Source organism: Panicum hallii, chromosome 8 (assembly GCF_002211085.1).
Source record: "Panicum hallii strain FIL2 chromosome 8, PHallii_v3.1, whole genome shotgun sequence".
Lineage (NCBI taxonomy): Eukaryota > Viridiplantae > Streptophyta > Magnoliopsida > Poales > Poaceae > Panicum > Panicum hallii.
In genome coordinates, this window is record NC_038049.1 from 14967998 (window position 1) to 14981427 (window position 13430).

A 13430-nucleotide genomic window follows, 5' to 3' on the forward strand; every position below is an offset into this window, starting at 1 on the left:
TTTCATTCTTCTACATGTATATATGAAACAATATAGACAATGACTATTATTTAGCATGAATAATAATATGTCTTTTATTTGTGGCCCTCGGCATCGGAGAAGCGTAAAAGAGGCAAACGAGGCCCGACCAGAAAATTGAAAGGGCGATACATTATCATAGAGGTGGCACATGATGGCGAACCCATGACTCCTACCAATGCTGCAAGGAACTACATAAGAGAATATGGACGTCTTATGAGGGACCATATCCCGATCAGCTTTAGGTTGTGGAAATCTAATAATGCAAATGAGCAAATTGTAGCGGTGCCTCAAAGAGATAAGGAACAGCTTTGGCATGAATTAAAGAATAATTTCACACTTCCACCAGAGTCTGAAGAATTAGTTAAGGACTAGACCTTCAGGAAGATGGCCACACAATTTCAGACCTTCAAGAAGAATTTGGTTAAGGATTATATCAAGCAAGGGAAAACACCTTCATTTATACGAGCACTTGAAAAACAGAAGGACCACTAGGATGCATTTGTGGCATATAAGTGTTCGGAGCTTGGTATTCAGCGGGTGCAAAAGAACGAAGAAAATGCATCAAAAAAAATATCACCACACTATTGGGCAAGGTGGCAACAAGTTCCCAATCTGAAATGGGAGAAGATGGAGCAAGAGTTGCTTGCTAGAGGTATCACACCTGCGACCATCAGCTGGCCTGAACGTTCAAGTGAAAAAGAACCACGTAATTTCACAAGCGACCTTAGATTGAAGACAGACTTTCCAGTACGTACTGGATGCTGCATTGCACATTTCATTTGGTTTATTATGTATTAATATGGATTTGATGACTTCTTTTGTTTTAAAGTTTTTGAGGCAGGTACAGGGCAATAATTTATACGCCTACTATGTTTGCGAGAATATTCACACTCTTGTAGGTCCTTACAAGACATATACTTCTTGGGAAGCGGAAGTAAGTAATAAACAATATTTTTCAATGTTTCAACTAATTTTGAAAATTATCATAATTAATATTTTTCATTTTATATAGATCCATAGCATGCGGGATTAGCTCCTTCCACAAGAAAGAGTTTTGGCAATTTAAGAAGCCATGGAAGGATTTATTTATGAGCAAGTCATCAAACCAGATGGTGAATTCTAGTATGATGGACACATTCTTTGTTGCACTTTAGTGGTGAATCCCACGTGCTATGTATGTGTGTGTGTATATATATTAGTGGATTTCATACTCAGCTCGAACAAGCGCGTGTGTAGGAACGTATAGCAATACTATAAAATACTATATAATTTTGAATATGAAAATATAATTGAAACAAAAAGAAATGAATGGAAAGGAACATAGAAAAAATAAATAAAAAATCTTTAATCCCGGTTGGTGTTAACAACCGTGACTAAGGGGGTCCCTACCTCGCCGCGGCTAGAAACTTCTTTAGTCCTGGTTGGTATTGCCAACCAGGACTAAAGGGTTTCTTTGGTCCCGGTTGGAAAACCGGGACAACAGAGGTTTCCCAACCGGGAGTAATGAGCCTTCCTGTACTAGTGTAGGTCCAAGTGGTAGATAGGTTCATCCAACTCGTCATGAATATAATTTAGACCCTCACAAATTCCCTTAATTATTTTGAACCGCGTGTGCTAGTCAAGTTCATAAAAATTATCTACATTAATTAGCAAGCCAAAAGATTATTAATGAAATGAAAATATAAACAATTTTCTTTCAAGACATACCAAAAATGAAGCCGCATGGTACCAGAAAGATGTTTTTGGAGGCTCCCATTGTGCAAATACTCGAAGCAGAGAGCTATATGTGTTTCTTCAACAAACACCTTACTTCCATCAGGCATGATAAAAGGTTTTTTCTCTATTTCATAGCAATAGCAAAGAATCTGTACAACGTTTCGATGCTTAAGTTTTGTGAGGTTATAGAACTCATTTTGGAACTGCTTAAAGTCAAGGTTGACGTCATGACGAAGCTTCAGTTTTTTCACAGCAGCATCATCACCGTTTTCAGTTACTCCCTGCCAAATATATGTTGTCAGTACTCACAAGTACAAGTTGACCATTTTCACTGTGTACTACTTATCATATATTATATAAGCAATAAATGAAGGTTTTGGTACTGTTTTGTTTGTTGTCTGATGGTATCCAGATCCAGATATGAATTTTCTGTATGCTTTTTGGCCACTTCGCAGTAACACCATATTGTTTCCAAGCACTACCATAGTGTGTTTTGGCCTGACTTATGGAGAATATATTTGTTTATAAAAGCCAATCATGCCCAAATCTTACCTTGTAAAGAACTCCAAATGCTCCTTCACCAAGTATCCGCTCCTCAGAGAAACCATATGTAATTTCTTGTAAGAATTGAAATGATACATCCTCTAGTTCCATAGCTATGTCCTGTAATTTATGCATTACAAATTATAGACCCCTAGCCTGGATGAGAAGATTGAAACATACTACCTTTTACAAAAGAAGAGTAAGAGATCACTATGCAGGGTGCAGCGTGAGGCATGCTAGAGCTTCTGGATTAACTTGTGTGGAGATTTTCCTTTTAAACGCAGTGCTTTACAATGACAGAATAGGTGCAAGATCAAAGGACACAACCTGACTAGGGTACAGCACTGCAGAGGCACGCCGGACAAAATGAAGCCCAGCAGCAGTCGTGGGGATCCTCAGAGATGAATGATGCTTCTCTCCATGGGATCGATCTCCTCACCGCCTCAATCTGTGATCAACTCCCAAACCACCGGAACCCGATGCCCTGCTGCCGAGATCCGAGCTCCGCTGGATGGACCCGGCTTCTCTCCAGTGGGTACACAAGGATCAGTTCCCACGCAGAGCTTAGCAGGAGGTGCAGGGAGAGAGAGGCTGTGGAGAGTTGATGAGGACATACTGACCACTGCACCAAAGCAGCTCAATTTCGTGGACCACCTCTAATTTCATCGGCCTAAGGCGAGCCGATGAAAATAACCAAATTATTTCGTGGACCAGCTCAATTGTGTAAGCCGACGAAATTAGACGTATTTTCATCGGCCTGGCCCCGACCGACGAAACAAAGTCTGTATTTTCGTCGGCCTGGCCCGGGCTGTCACACCCGGTTTTTAAGGACAAAACCGAATGCATAACTATATGTATGACAGGATCAAGTTCCATACATATAGTAACTTCATCAGTGAATAATCAGCAACAGTATCACGAAAAGAGAATTAAAAGACTGTAAAGATTATCAAAGTTATACAGCTTATCCTAAAAACGAAGACTCCAAACTTCACAGGCAATCGATCGGGATTTGCGCAGGTCTAGGACTCAGCAGCATCTTCAAAAGACTTCACATCACTTTCTCCTCTGAGCAGCAATTATAACAAGCGTGAGTACACTTATAGTTGGTACATAGCAAGTGTTGGGAATCATATGACATGAAGGCCAAAAGTAAGGAAAGGCTGACTGGCTTACTGCGATAAGCAATTTTAATTGGTCAAGTTTTATTAGCACCTGATTACTAAGGTACAAGTTCATAAAAAAAACCCACATTAAAAGAGATAGGAGAGATACAGCGTAACCATAACCATAAACATGGTCCACGATAACCATAAACCATGGTCCACGATTTAATTCATCTTCAAGTTCATTAATCATGTTAGGGTCCAAACCGCTCTTAACCGTGAGCACGGCTAATATATCAGTTTTCACTCTGCAGAGGTTGTACACTTTACCCACAACTCGTGTCTCCCAATTTGCCTGAGGTAGCTAGCCTCTTAAACACTTCCGAGGTGAGTGGCAAGGGATTCACTACGAGGCCTTTACAAAGATTCCCTAACTCATGACAATCCGCTAAGGTTTCAAGTCAAAGCGGTAATAATTGTCCCTAATGAGGCAGACGCCTTAACCAGGACCATATCATACCCTCAAGAGAACCGAGCTATACCCTGACGATGCAACCCCTCTTGCCCTTTCGGTAAGATCGTCATAAGCTAGTGTTTCAAATTAATCAGCTAAGACCAGAGCCATATAGTATTGTGGTTTTACTGTTTTCCTGGGTGGTTCTCCATGTTCTGATTAAAATATATAATCTTATGATTAACATCACCAAGAGCATGAACATGGATAAAATAGGTGTAGCATCATCATTGTTCTCATCATGGTTATAAATTATTCCCAAAGCAGAACCAGTTATAGCAACTAAGCAATAGCTACCCAACAATAAAGGTAAAACCCAGGTTGACAAGGAATGATCATAAAGACTAGGCATATTCTTAATTAGGATCCATCAAAATTAGGACACATGCATGCCTAAAGAAAAAGTTATATTTATTGTGATTATTAGGATAAAAGTATGATCAAGGAAACACTTGCCTTTCTTTTAGAGAATAGCTTCTCAGAGCCTTCAACTCTTGTTCTTGAAACTCTAAATCTTCAAAACTCTTCGATCGCGCTCCTTCTAACATCACACAAGCATCGGGCCCAAGCATACAAGCAAATAAACAAACAAGAACAACTAAGAGAAAATACACCAAACAAAAAAAGGAAGCTTTAAAAGTGCGTACTAAAGGTTAGGGCTCGTTGCTACAGTCAAAAGAGCGCAAAAAAACGTGGAAAACGGAGCTAGGGTTGAAAAGATACAGCTATCGGAAGATTTATATTATAAAAGAAATAAAGAACTATAGGCTTTCATTTATTTTAATTTAGAAAACTAATATAAAAAATATAAAAGAGAAATATCTCTAATTATAATTAACTTATACTATACTTGCATTTATAAAGACGAGATATAACTTAATCAAATTTTATATACAATTGTCTATGTACAAATTATTCTAATTAAACAATTAATTAGAAAAGAAACTGGTGAGAGCATCTAAACATCAAATTTTATGGTTTGTGTTGACTAAACAAATTAAATTACAAATACATTTAAGTTGATATTAATCAAATTAGCATTAATTATGAAAACCGGAGTAAAGACTTAATTGGATTTTATTTTGAAAAACTAGATGAGAGGATATTATTCAAATTAAATTGATATCTAATTTTAAAAATAGGAATTATGGTACAACAACACCGTTAAACGATAGCTTAGGGTTTTAGAAGACTAACGCAAAAAGAACGGATCGAAACAGATCTAAAATGCGGAAACTACGCATGAAACGGTGCTGCAGGGACCTATACGTAATTAACTGTAGCTTTCAAGGGTTAGCGGAAAAGAATTACTAGACTCAAAAAATTGTGCTTGCAAATACAGAAAAGTTTAGGGTTAGATATGAAAAATTTTGTGTGTGGGCTGGATTGAGAAGATGTAATAGATCTAGGGGGTTTTCTACAAATTTTGCAGGACACAGAAAGTTACCGATAATTACAGAATCTTCCAGGGACTAAATCGTAAAAAGCTTGGAACAGCCCAGCCGCCGAATTTCGTGAGAGAAAGAGGCGCCAGAGGTCTGTTCACGGGCGGCCGTTCTTGTTCATGGCGGCGGTACTGCAGGGGCTCGAGCACGGGCTAGACGCGCAGGGATGCGGGGCAGGGGCGGTGCTTCTGCAGGGTGATGCAACACAAGGGCAAGGGCGCAGGCAGGGAGACCTGGGCAGCAGCGACGCTGGGCAGGCCTGGCGCACGGCGGTGGCTGGCTGCAGGGGGGAGCGGGCAGGGGGCAGCGTAGGGGCAGGGCCGGGCGGCCTGCAGGGGGCGCGGCGCAAGGGGGGAGGCGTGACGCATGGCGGCTTGCAGGGGCTGGGCGACGACGCGTCTGGCGGTGGTGCTGGGCGGTGAAGGAACGCAAGGAGGAAGGCGCGCTACAGGGGCATGGCGGTGGCTGTGCAGAGACGAGCAAAGGAGGAGGATGCGTGGGGCAGCAGGGGCTAGGGCACAGGGGGGAAGGCGGCGCTGGGAAGTGGAGTGCGAGCAGCAGGGGGCACGAGGGCTTGCGGGGGCTCGTCTTGCGGACTTTTATAGGGTGAAACATCCTGGTTCGACGTGGCACGCACGCCAAGGGGACGGCGGCGCGGTGCAGCACCCAGACTCGATCGATTCTGGCTGGTGGGGGTGCGGGGTCGAGGATTTAGCGAGTAGGGGAGCGATGCGAGGCCGAGGGGTTTGGTTATGGGCCGAAACCGTTTCGTTCGTGGGTCGAGACCTAAACCTAGGCTGGCCGAGCAGGTTCATTTGGGGCTGGCCTGGAACGCTGAACTCGGTCGCGGAAAGAAGAAAGACGGGGAGGTGGAACCGCACCAGCGCAAACCGACGGGCCGGTTGAGAGCAAGGATCGATCGCGGATAGAACGAGATAGAGAGATAGAGATAGAGAAAGGTCGAGTGGGTTCGGTTATGGACCGAAACAGGATCAAGTGAGGGCTGAACATGAAAACGAGCTGACAGAGCCGGTTGAACATGAACCATTTATTCGGTAACACGAAAAAAGGAGGAAAGGATCAGGCCGAGTCGTTGGGGCTGACGGCGATCGAACATCATCGGAAAAACACCGAAGGCGAGCCAGGAGGCGTCGTTTTGAAGCATGACTTGATCGGGGGAAACGGTTAGAGGATCGGGAGCTCGATGGGACATCTTAAAGATTCGGAGAGCACAAGGTTAAAAGGACGTACAATAAGATACGGCTTGGTTCGACTATGATGAAAATCAAAATACAAATATTTTCCAGAACACATTTTCAAGTTTAAAATACATCTAGAAAAGTCCAGATATGAAGCGTCCCCTCATCAGAGGTGACTAAATATGATACAAATATCAGTCCCAGGAGGCTGATAACACATTTATTACATCAGATGGTTCATTACCGTACAAACCATCGAGGTAGTGGGCACTGAAGCACCACTATCATGAGGGACAACATAAGGACTAAAAGCCAAACTAAAGTGCCAATAAAATCTAAGATAACATCATAGTTTTGCGCCATGGTAAGCTTCTTGTGGAGACCCTGAACCACAGGCAAGGTTGGGTACAGGACGGCGACCTACTCGACGTCTTCACGAACGAAGTTTGGATCCTCCTCTGTAAAAACTAAGCAAGAGTGAGTACATACGTACTCAACAAGTCCAACCACACCCACGGAGGGGGATAATAAAGATCATGCACAGGATATATCAAGGATAAGGCTAGGGTTCATTTGCGATAAAGCAAGGTTTGACACATGCAAGGGTTCATTTAATAAAAGAGTTTTCTCAAAATATTTCTGTAGTAATCGAATAATAAGTGGGGTTGATCCTACACAAAGGATCCAAGTTTTAATGCTACCGGACTCCACATCCACAGTAGCTCACGGCATAACTGCCGGACACTTTCAAAACAACTCACGCCACAAAACCAATCATCCCAAAATTTCTATTGAAGTGACCATGCCGTAACTCATCCAATACCGCGGATACGGCTATTCGAGTAGATTTTACACTCTGCAGAGGTTGTACACTTTAGTCACAAGTAGGGTACCGCACTACGAACATCTTAGTGTCGCTGCGGATCCTAACAAAGCTATTACCCACCTTAGCTGAATCTAACTAGCCAATACGGAAGCAACCATGAGGTTAATGACCTATCAACAAAGTCATAACCGGGATATAACTCACATAGATCGTATTCCTTCTCCTTGATCTCCCGTTGCTCACCAGCTCTCATTTTGGCTAGCAGAACAATTAGTGGGGTTTATGCTAAGCCGTTGCCCACACAACGGTCGAGTGGTTGTATGATAAGTGGATTAGGCAAGATGACACCTCAGCTCATCCTTACATTGACAAGACGGACATCTCCCAACCATGCTCAACCACAAGGTACAAGCTCACCAGTGGCATTTTCACACAGGAAACACCGTCCATCTCGTCAGGTTATATCTTTCTTTTATTTTCCCGAAATCCCATTTTATCTTTTAGAACACTCACACCTTTATTTTCGATAAAGCGTGTTGTGGTCATGGTTAAAATATAATAAAGGGAATAAAAGGTCCTAAGCATCTCTAGCTGTAGTTAACGTCCAGCAGAGCAAATCCTATATAGACATTAACCTAGGTCATCATGAAATAGTCATAGCAATCAAGGGGTGGCTATCCAACCATGTCTTACAATAAAACAATGCATTTTATAAAACAGGCCAATAGGTTGTGTTTATAAAACTGGGACAAATATGCATCAAAGGATAGGATTGGACTTGCCGTCCTCAAAGTCTTCCGGAAGCTCCTCCACGAGGTATGGGTCTTCGGGATCCGGCTCACGGTCCTGCTCCTCCTCGGTCACACCATCAGCTACGACACACAAACTATCACACAATAAAAACAAAGTTCACCGACGAGCTAAAAAATAGAGAGAGAAATAGAGAGCTTCAATAAAAAAAATAGAGAAGACTATTATATTTGTCGGATGTGAATCCTAAGACTTGGAGAAAATATTTGATGCGTGGTGGAGTTTGGAATCGATTCGGAACAAAATGTCGCATGAACTGATGAGTTAAAGGTCATTTAGGGTGTAGTTTAAAAGGACGAGGACCTATTTGTAATGAAATAAAGAGATAGAAGGAGCTCTGGTTAAATATTTGGGAGAGGGAGGTGGAGGGTTGCGGACTGCATAAGGAGGAAAAGTGGAGGGGGTTATGCACAAGTCTGCCTTTCTTCTTCCTCGAGATAGAACAGGAGGGGGAGGGGAATGGCAGAATGGGGGGCGGGGGGGCGGCCAGGCCATGAGCGCCGGTCCCCTGGTGCATGGCAACGCCCGGGGAGGAGGGCAAAACGGAGAGGAGGCCGAGGGGGTTCGATTCCGGCCATCACCTCATGCGGAGACGGTCTACGGAGGGCTGTCCACGGGGATGGGTGGTGGCTGGCAATGGTGAGCGGCGGCGGTGAGCTGCAGCGCGACGTAGAGGAGGGGAGGTGCTGGGGCGGTGTGGGCGGAGTGAGGGGCAGCTTGGGGTCTGATTTATAGGCCGAGAGGAAGAGGGGAGATGGCCGGCATGGGAGGGTCACGGGCAATACAGGAACCTCGCCATTAATGGCGGCCGGGATGCTCGGGGATAAGGCGCAAGCTGCGAGGGCGAGGGGACGGGACGGAGATGGGCCGGCGCAGCAGCAGGCCGCACGCCGGCTTGGCGTGCATGGGCAGCAAGCACGCAGCAGCACAGCGAGTAGCAGCGGCCGCGGCGGCCGTGGCGTGACGCGGGGGGCGTGATGCGAGCGTGCGTGCACAGCCAGCAACGGGGGCAGCGGCGGGTCGTGCACTGGCCCGCGTGTGCGTGCAAGGAGCAGGCTACAGGGGAGAAAAAGAAAGAGGAAGCCCGCGCAAAAAAAAAGAGTCTAGGAAAAAAGTTAGAAGAGAGAAATAAAATGGATTTGAACAAAATATGAGAAAAGAAAAGAGGGGACACGCGCGCGGCACCGACAATCGCGGCCGGGCAGGCGCACGCGGCCGACCGCGACACGATGGTGATGCAACAGGATGGCGGGGCTAGTGGAAAAGGAAAAGGGACGGGCGGCTCCACGGAAAAAGAGGAAGAGACTGCGCGATGTCGGAACGGCGAAAAATCGGGAGGTGGGCTTCGGGAGCTCAAGCAGCGGAAAAGGTTTCAAAGATTTTTAAGCGAGTGATTGGTAATGCAATTTAAATAAGATAAAAATGCGGGCATTACATAATCCGGGGGTAACTCCAACGGAAAGACATCCATATACTCCTGCAAAACGTTAGCAACAGCAGGTGGCAAAGCAATGGATGCGACCTCAATGGAATATAAAGCATGTTTGCACACTAAAGCATAGCAAGGTCCAGTAGAGGCAGATAACTCATCAAGATCAGATTTAGTTGCAAACAAAACGATGGTGATGCAATGGGACGGCGAGGCCAGTGGAAAAGGAAAAGGGACGGGCGGCTCCGCGGAAAAAGAGGAAGAGACTGCGCGATGTCGGAACGGCGGAAAATCGGGAGGTGGGCTTCGGGAGCTCAAGCGGCGGAAAGGTTTAAAAGATTTTTAAGCGAGTGATTGGTAGTGCAATTTAAATAAGATAAAAATGCGAGCGTTACAAGATAAGTATTTCAAACCACGAAAAATATATCCGGAAGAATCCCAAAATTTTCCGAGGAAAACTCGGGAGGTAACTTTAGGACACGAGGAATCCAAGTAGAATATTTGGGACTCATCAAAATGAATTTTAGAGCTTTTCGAATAAAAATGGATCTAGCTCTAGGATAAATGAGAATAATTGATAGAAAAATTCTGAAAAAACTTGGAAAACCCTGTTGGTAAACGAACACATTCTAAAAGATAGTCACATCCTAAAATTAAATATTTTAGATTGTGACATGGGCCGACGAAAATACATCTAATTTCATCGGCTCAAATCAGGCTGACGAAAATAGCGGTGCCCTAAGTAGCTGCCTCCCCACATTTTGTTTGTCTTGCTTACCCGCGCCCACGCCACCCCCGTCCCAGCGCCCCGCCGCCGCCCTGCGGCCCATTGTCTACCGAGGGGCAGCCAACAGTGCGTACAGAAACTCTGTGCCCACTGTCCAGTGCTACCGCTGCTGCGAAAGTGAAAAGATCCCAGGGACCCGGCGTTGCTGCGTGCTTCCGTTCCACACCACCGCTGTTTCCCCGGCCGCTCGCAGACATTTTGACCGACCGGTCACGTCCGCCGCCGGCCGGCTGGCCCACCGCCGCCGCCCCCGCGGCCCCGCATTATGGTATGGCTCAGCAGTTCTGTTTAGTACTGCTGTTTGTTTCATAGGTTATGCTACGTTTTTCGATATCTGCTTACATTGAGATATTGGCCCGCTATTTTGGCAGTGTGAGTGCTCCTGTATTCTTTCTCAACCCCCGCGCGCTGCATTTTGCTGGCCGAGCACATCCTCCAGGTATGCCTGCCCCTTCTCTTTCCTGCTAGTTTCAAACTGACAGAATAACTATTAAACTTAGTGATTCATTGTTTTCCATTACTCTAAGGCTAGAAATTGTATTACTCTAAAAATATTTGTGTTACATATGCTTGATAATTTTTATTTAGGGATGCTTTTACTACTCAAAGAAGCTGTTAGCTGGTTTAGGGATGCTGTATCAGAAGATCCATGTGTGTGAGAACAATTGCATGTTATTTTTGAAGAAAAATGAAAATCCCAAATACTGTTCATTTTGTAAGAAGTGCAGATATAAGAAGGTGGTGAACAAAGATGGAAGTGTGTAGATAACAAGTGTGCCTATTAAGGTGTTACGGTACCTACCTTTGAAACTAAGGCTTTAACGGTTGTATCTATCTCAGAAGACTGCAAAACATATGAGATGGCACAAAGAGGGAATTCATAATAATACAGGATGCATGAGTCATCCATCTGATGGTATGGCTTGGAAGGCCCTCGATCATCCAAGTTTTGCAAGTGACCCCCGGAATGTGCGTGTTCGGTTGGCCACTAATGGCTTCACTCCCTTTAACTCAAATGCTGCCCCCTACTCATGTTGGCTAGTGATTACAATTCCATACAATCTTCCACCATCATTATGCATGAAGGATGAGTATGTGTTCTTGATGCTCATTATACCTAGGCCTGACAATCTCGGTAAGCGTTTGAACATGTTCATGCAACCATTGATTGATGAGCTGCATGACTTGTGGAATGGAGTTAGGACATATGACAGCAGTAGGAAGGAACACTTCAACATGCGAGTTGTATTTCTTTGGTCTATTCATGATTTCCCTGCATATGGAATGTTCTCGGGATGGAGCACGCACGGTCGTCTATGTTGTCCGGTATGCATGGGTGGTACAGATACTTTTTGTTTGAAATATGGTGGCAAATTCTGCTTTTTTAACTATCACCGTCGGTTCTTGTCTCATGATCACCCGTTCAGGAATCAAAGAGATGTCTTTCACAAGGACACAATCATTACTAAGGGTCCACCCAAGCGTTTGACCGGTCAGGAGATTGTAGCAAGCCATTGTCAGTTAATTGCCACAAATGATGGGGTTGAAGGGGTCAAAGAAGAGCATAATTGGACTCATATAGCTGCCATTTGGAGCCTTTCTTATGCTACTGCTCTGATCCTTCCATATAATCTAGATGTAATGCATCAAGAGCACAACGTTGTAGAAAGTATAATTAGTATGGTTTTTGATTATTATGTACTTGCTTGCAATATCACAATTTCTTCTTTGGCAGGAGGAACAAAGTGGGATGGCCCCAAACTATATTGAGACATACATTCGAGGCCACCACGGTGCAGATCCTACACAGGCAGAGTTGATTTGCAGTGAGAATGCCACACAGACTCTAGTTAGTAAAACAATTTGATTTCAATTCAGCGATGATTCGAATATTATCTTATTACTGGTTGCTTGAATGGTAGGTGAGATATGGTGATGAAATGGTGGCATGTCATGGGGAGGAGTACGATTGGAGGAGGAGTGATGTGGATGTCGGTACCTTATACTCAAGCGGGGGAGGGAAGAAACATGCCAGATTCAGCATGTTGAATGGCGTTATTGATATGAGTGGTGCTTTGAGTGAGGTAAGATGTTGTCAGTCCTCTCAAAGTTCTCAGGGCTACGAAAGGGAAAGTTGACTGCAGGAGAAGATAAGGCAGCATAGAGAGGCGATGCAGAGGCAAGAGGAGTGGGCAAGGCAACAACACGAGTACATGCAAGATTTTTTCGCTCAGCAACGACAGTTTCAGCTACTATGCAAGTTTGATATTTTTTTCAAGTCCTTGTGCACTTTTCATTGCTATAAGATACTTGATCTATTATCGGTTTTTAGGAAATGTTAGCAGCTACCCTTGGATCACATTTTAATTTGCCACCTCTTCCTTCGCCTCCTCCACCACCGCCGACTTTTGTACCATACGTGCATCTACCGTCTCCACAGTGGTAATTCTTTCGTATAACTAGCAATGCTCAAATTTTCTTATAGATATCTACTATGTACATTTAACTTTGTCTATAATCAGGGTTCGACGAGTAGTCATCCTCAAGGAGTTTCTGGAGGTAACATTTCTGGAGGTGACGACGGCAGCGGACATAATATTACCCCTCATTGATTTGTGTTTTTACGTTTCGTTGACATATATATGTCATTTAGACTATGGATTTCATGATTGCACTTATTGCATGTATTTCATGATTGTGTGATGATGTATTTCATAATTGTGCTTATGGATATGTTAATTAACTGCTATTTGTAATTCTGGAAAACTATTATGTAACTGTTTTTTTAGCAGGCGCCCAGTATTTTCGTCAGCCACCTGGCCGATGAAAATACTGGAGCGTATCCAGTATTTTCATCGGCTAGTGAAGCCGACGAAAATATCTACCATTATTTTCGTCGGTCTTCGAGACCGACGAAACAAACTGTCTCGTTTTCGTCAGCTGGTCGGGCTGACGAAAATACGTTGTACAGTTTCGTCGGCCTCGCTGGCCGACGAAAATGGAATTATTTTCGTCGGTTGCCGAAGAAAATGCG

The 13430-nt window shown here is 44.2% G+C and overlaps 1 long non-coding RNA gene across 1 annotated transcript; it reads right to left on the reverse strand.

Annotated features, from left to right (window-relative positions):
• Window positions 1-1814: 1814 nt before the first annotated feature.
• On the reverse strand, window positions 1815-2896 carry LOC112903042. The gene is made up of 2 exons (XR_003230716.1): window positions 2608-2896; window positions 1815-2018 (listed from the first exon to the last, which is right to left on the reverse strand). It is a non-coding gene; the product is annotated as an uncharacterized LOC112903042 (long non-coding RNA).
• Window positions 2897-13430: the final 10534 nt, after the last annotated feature.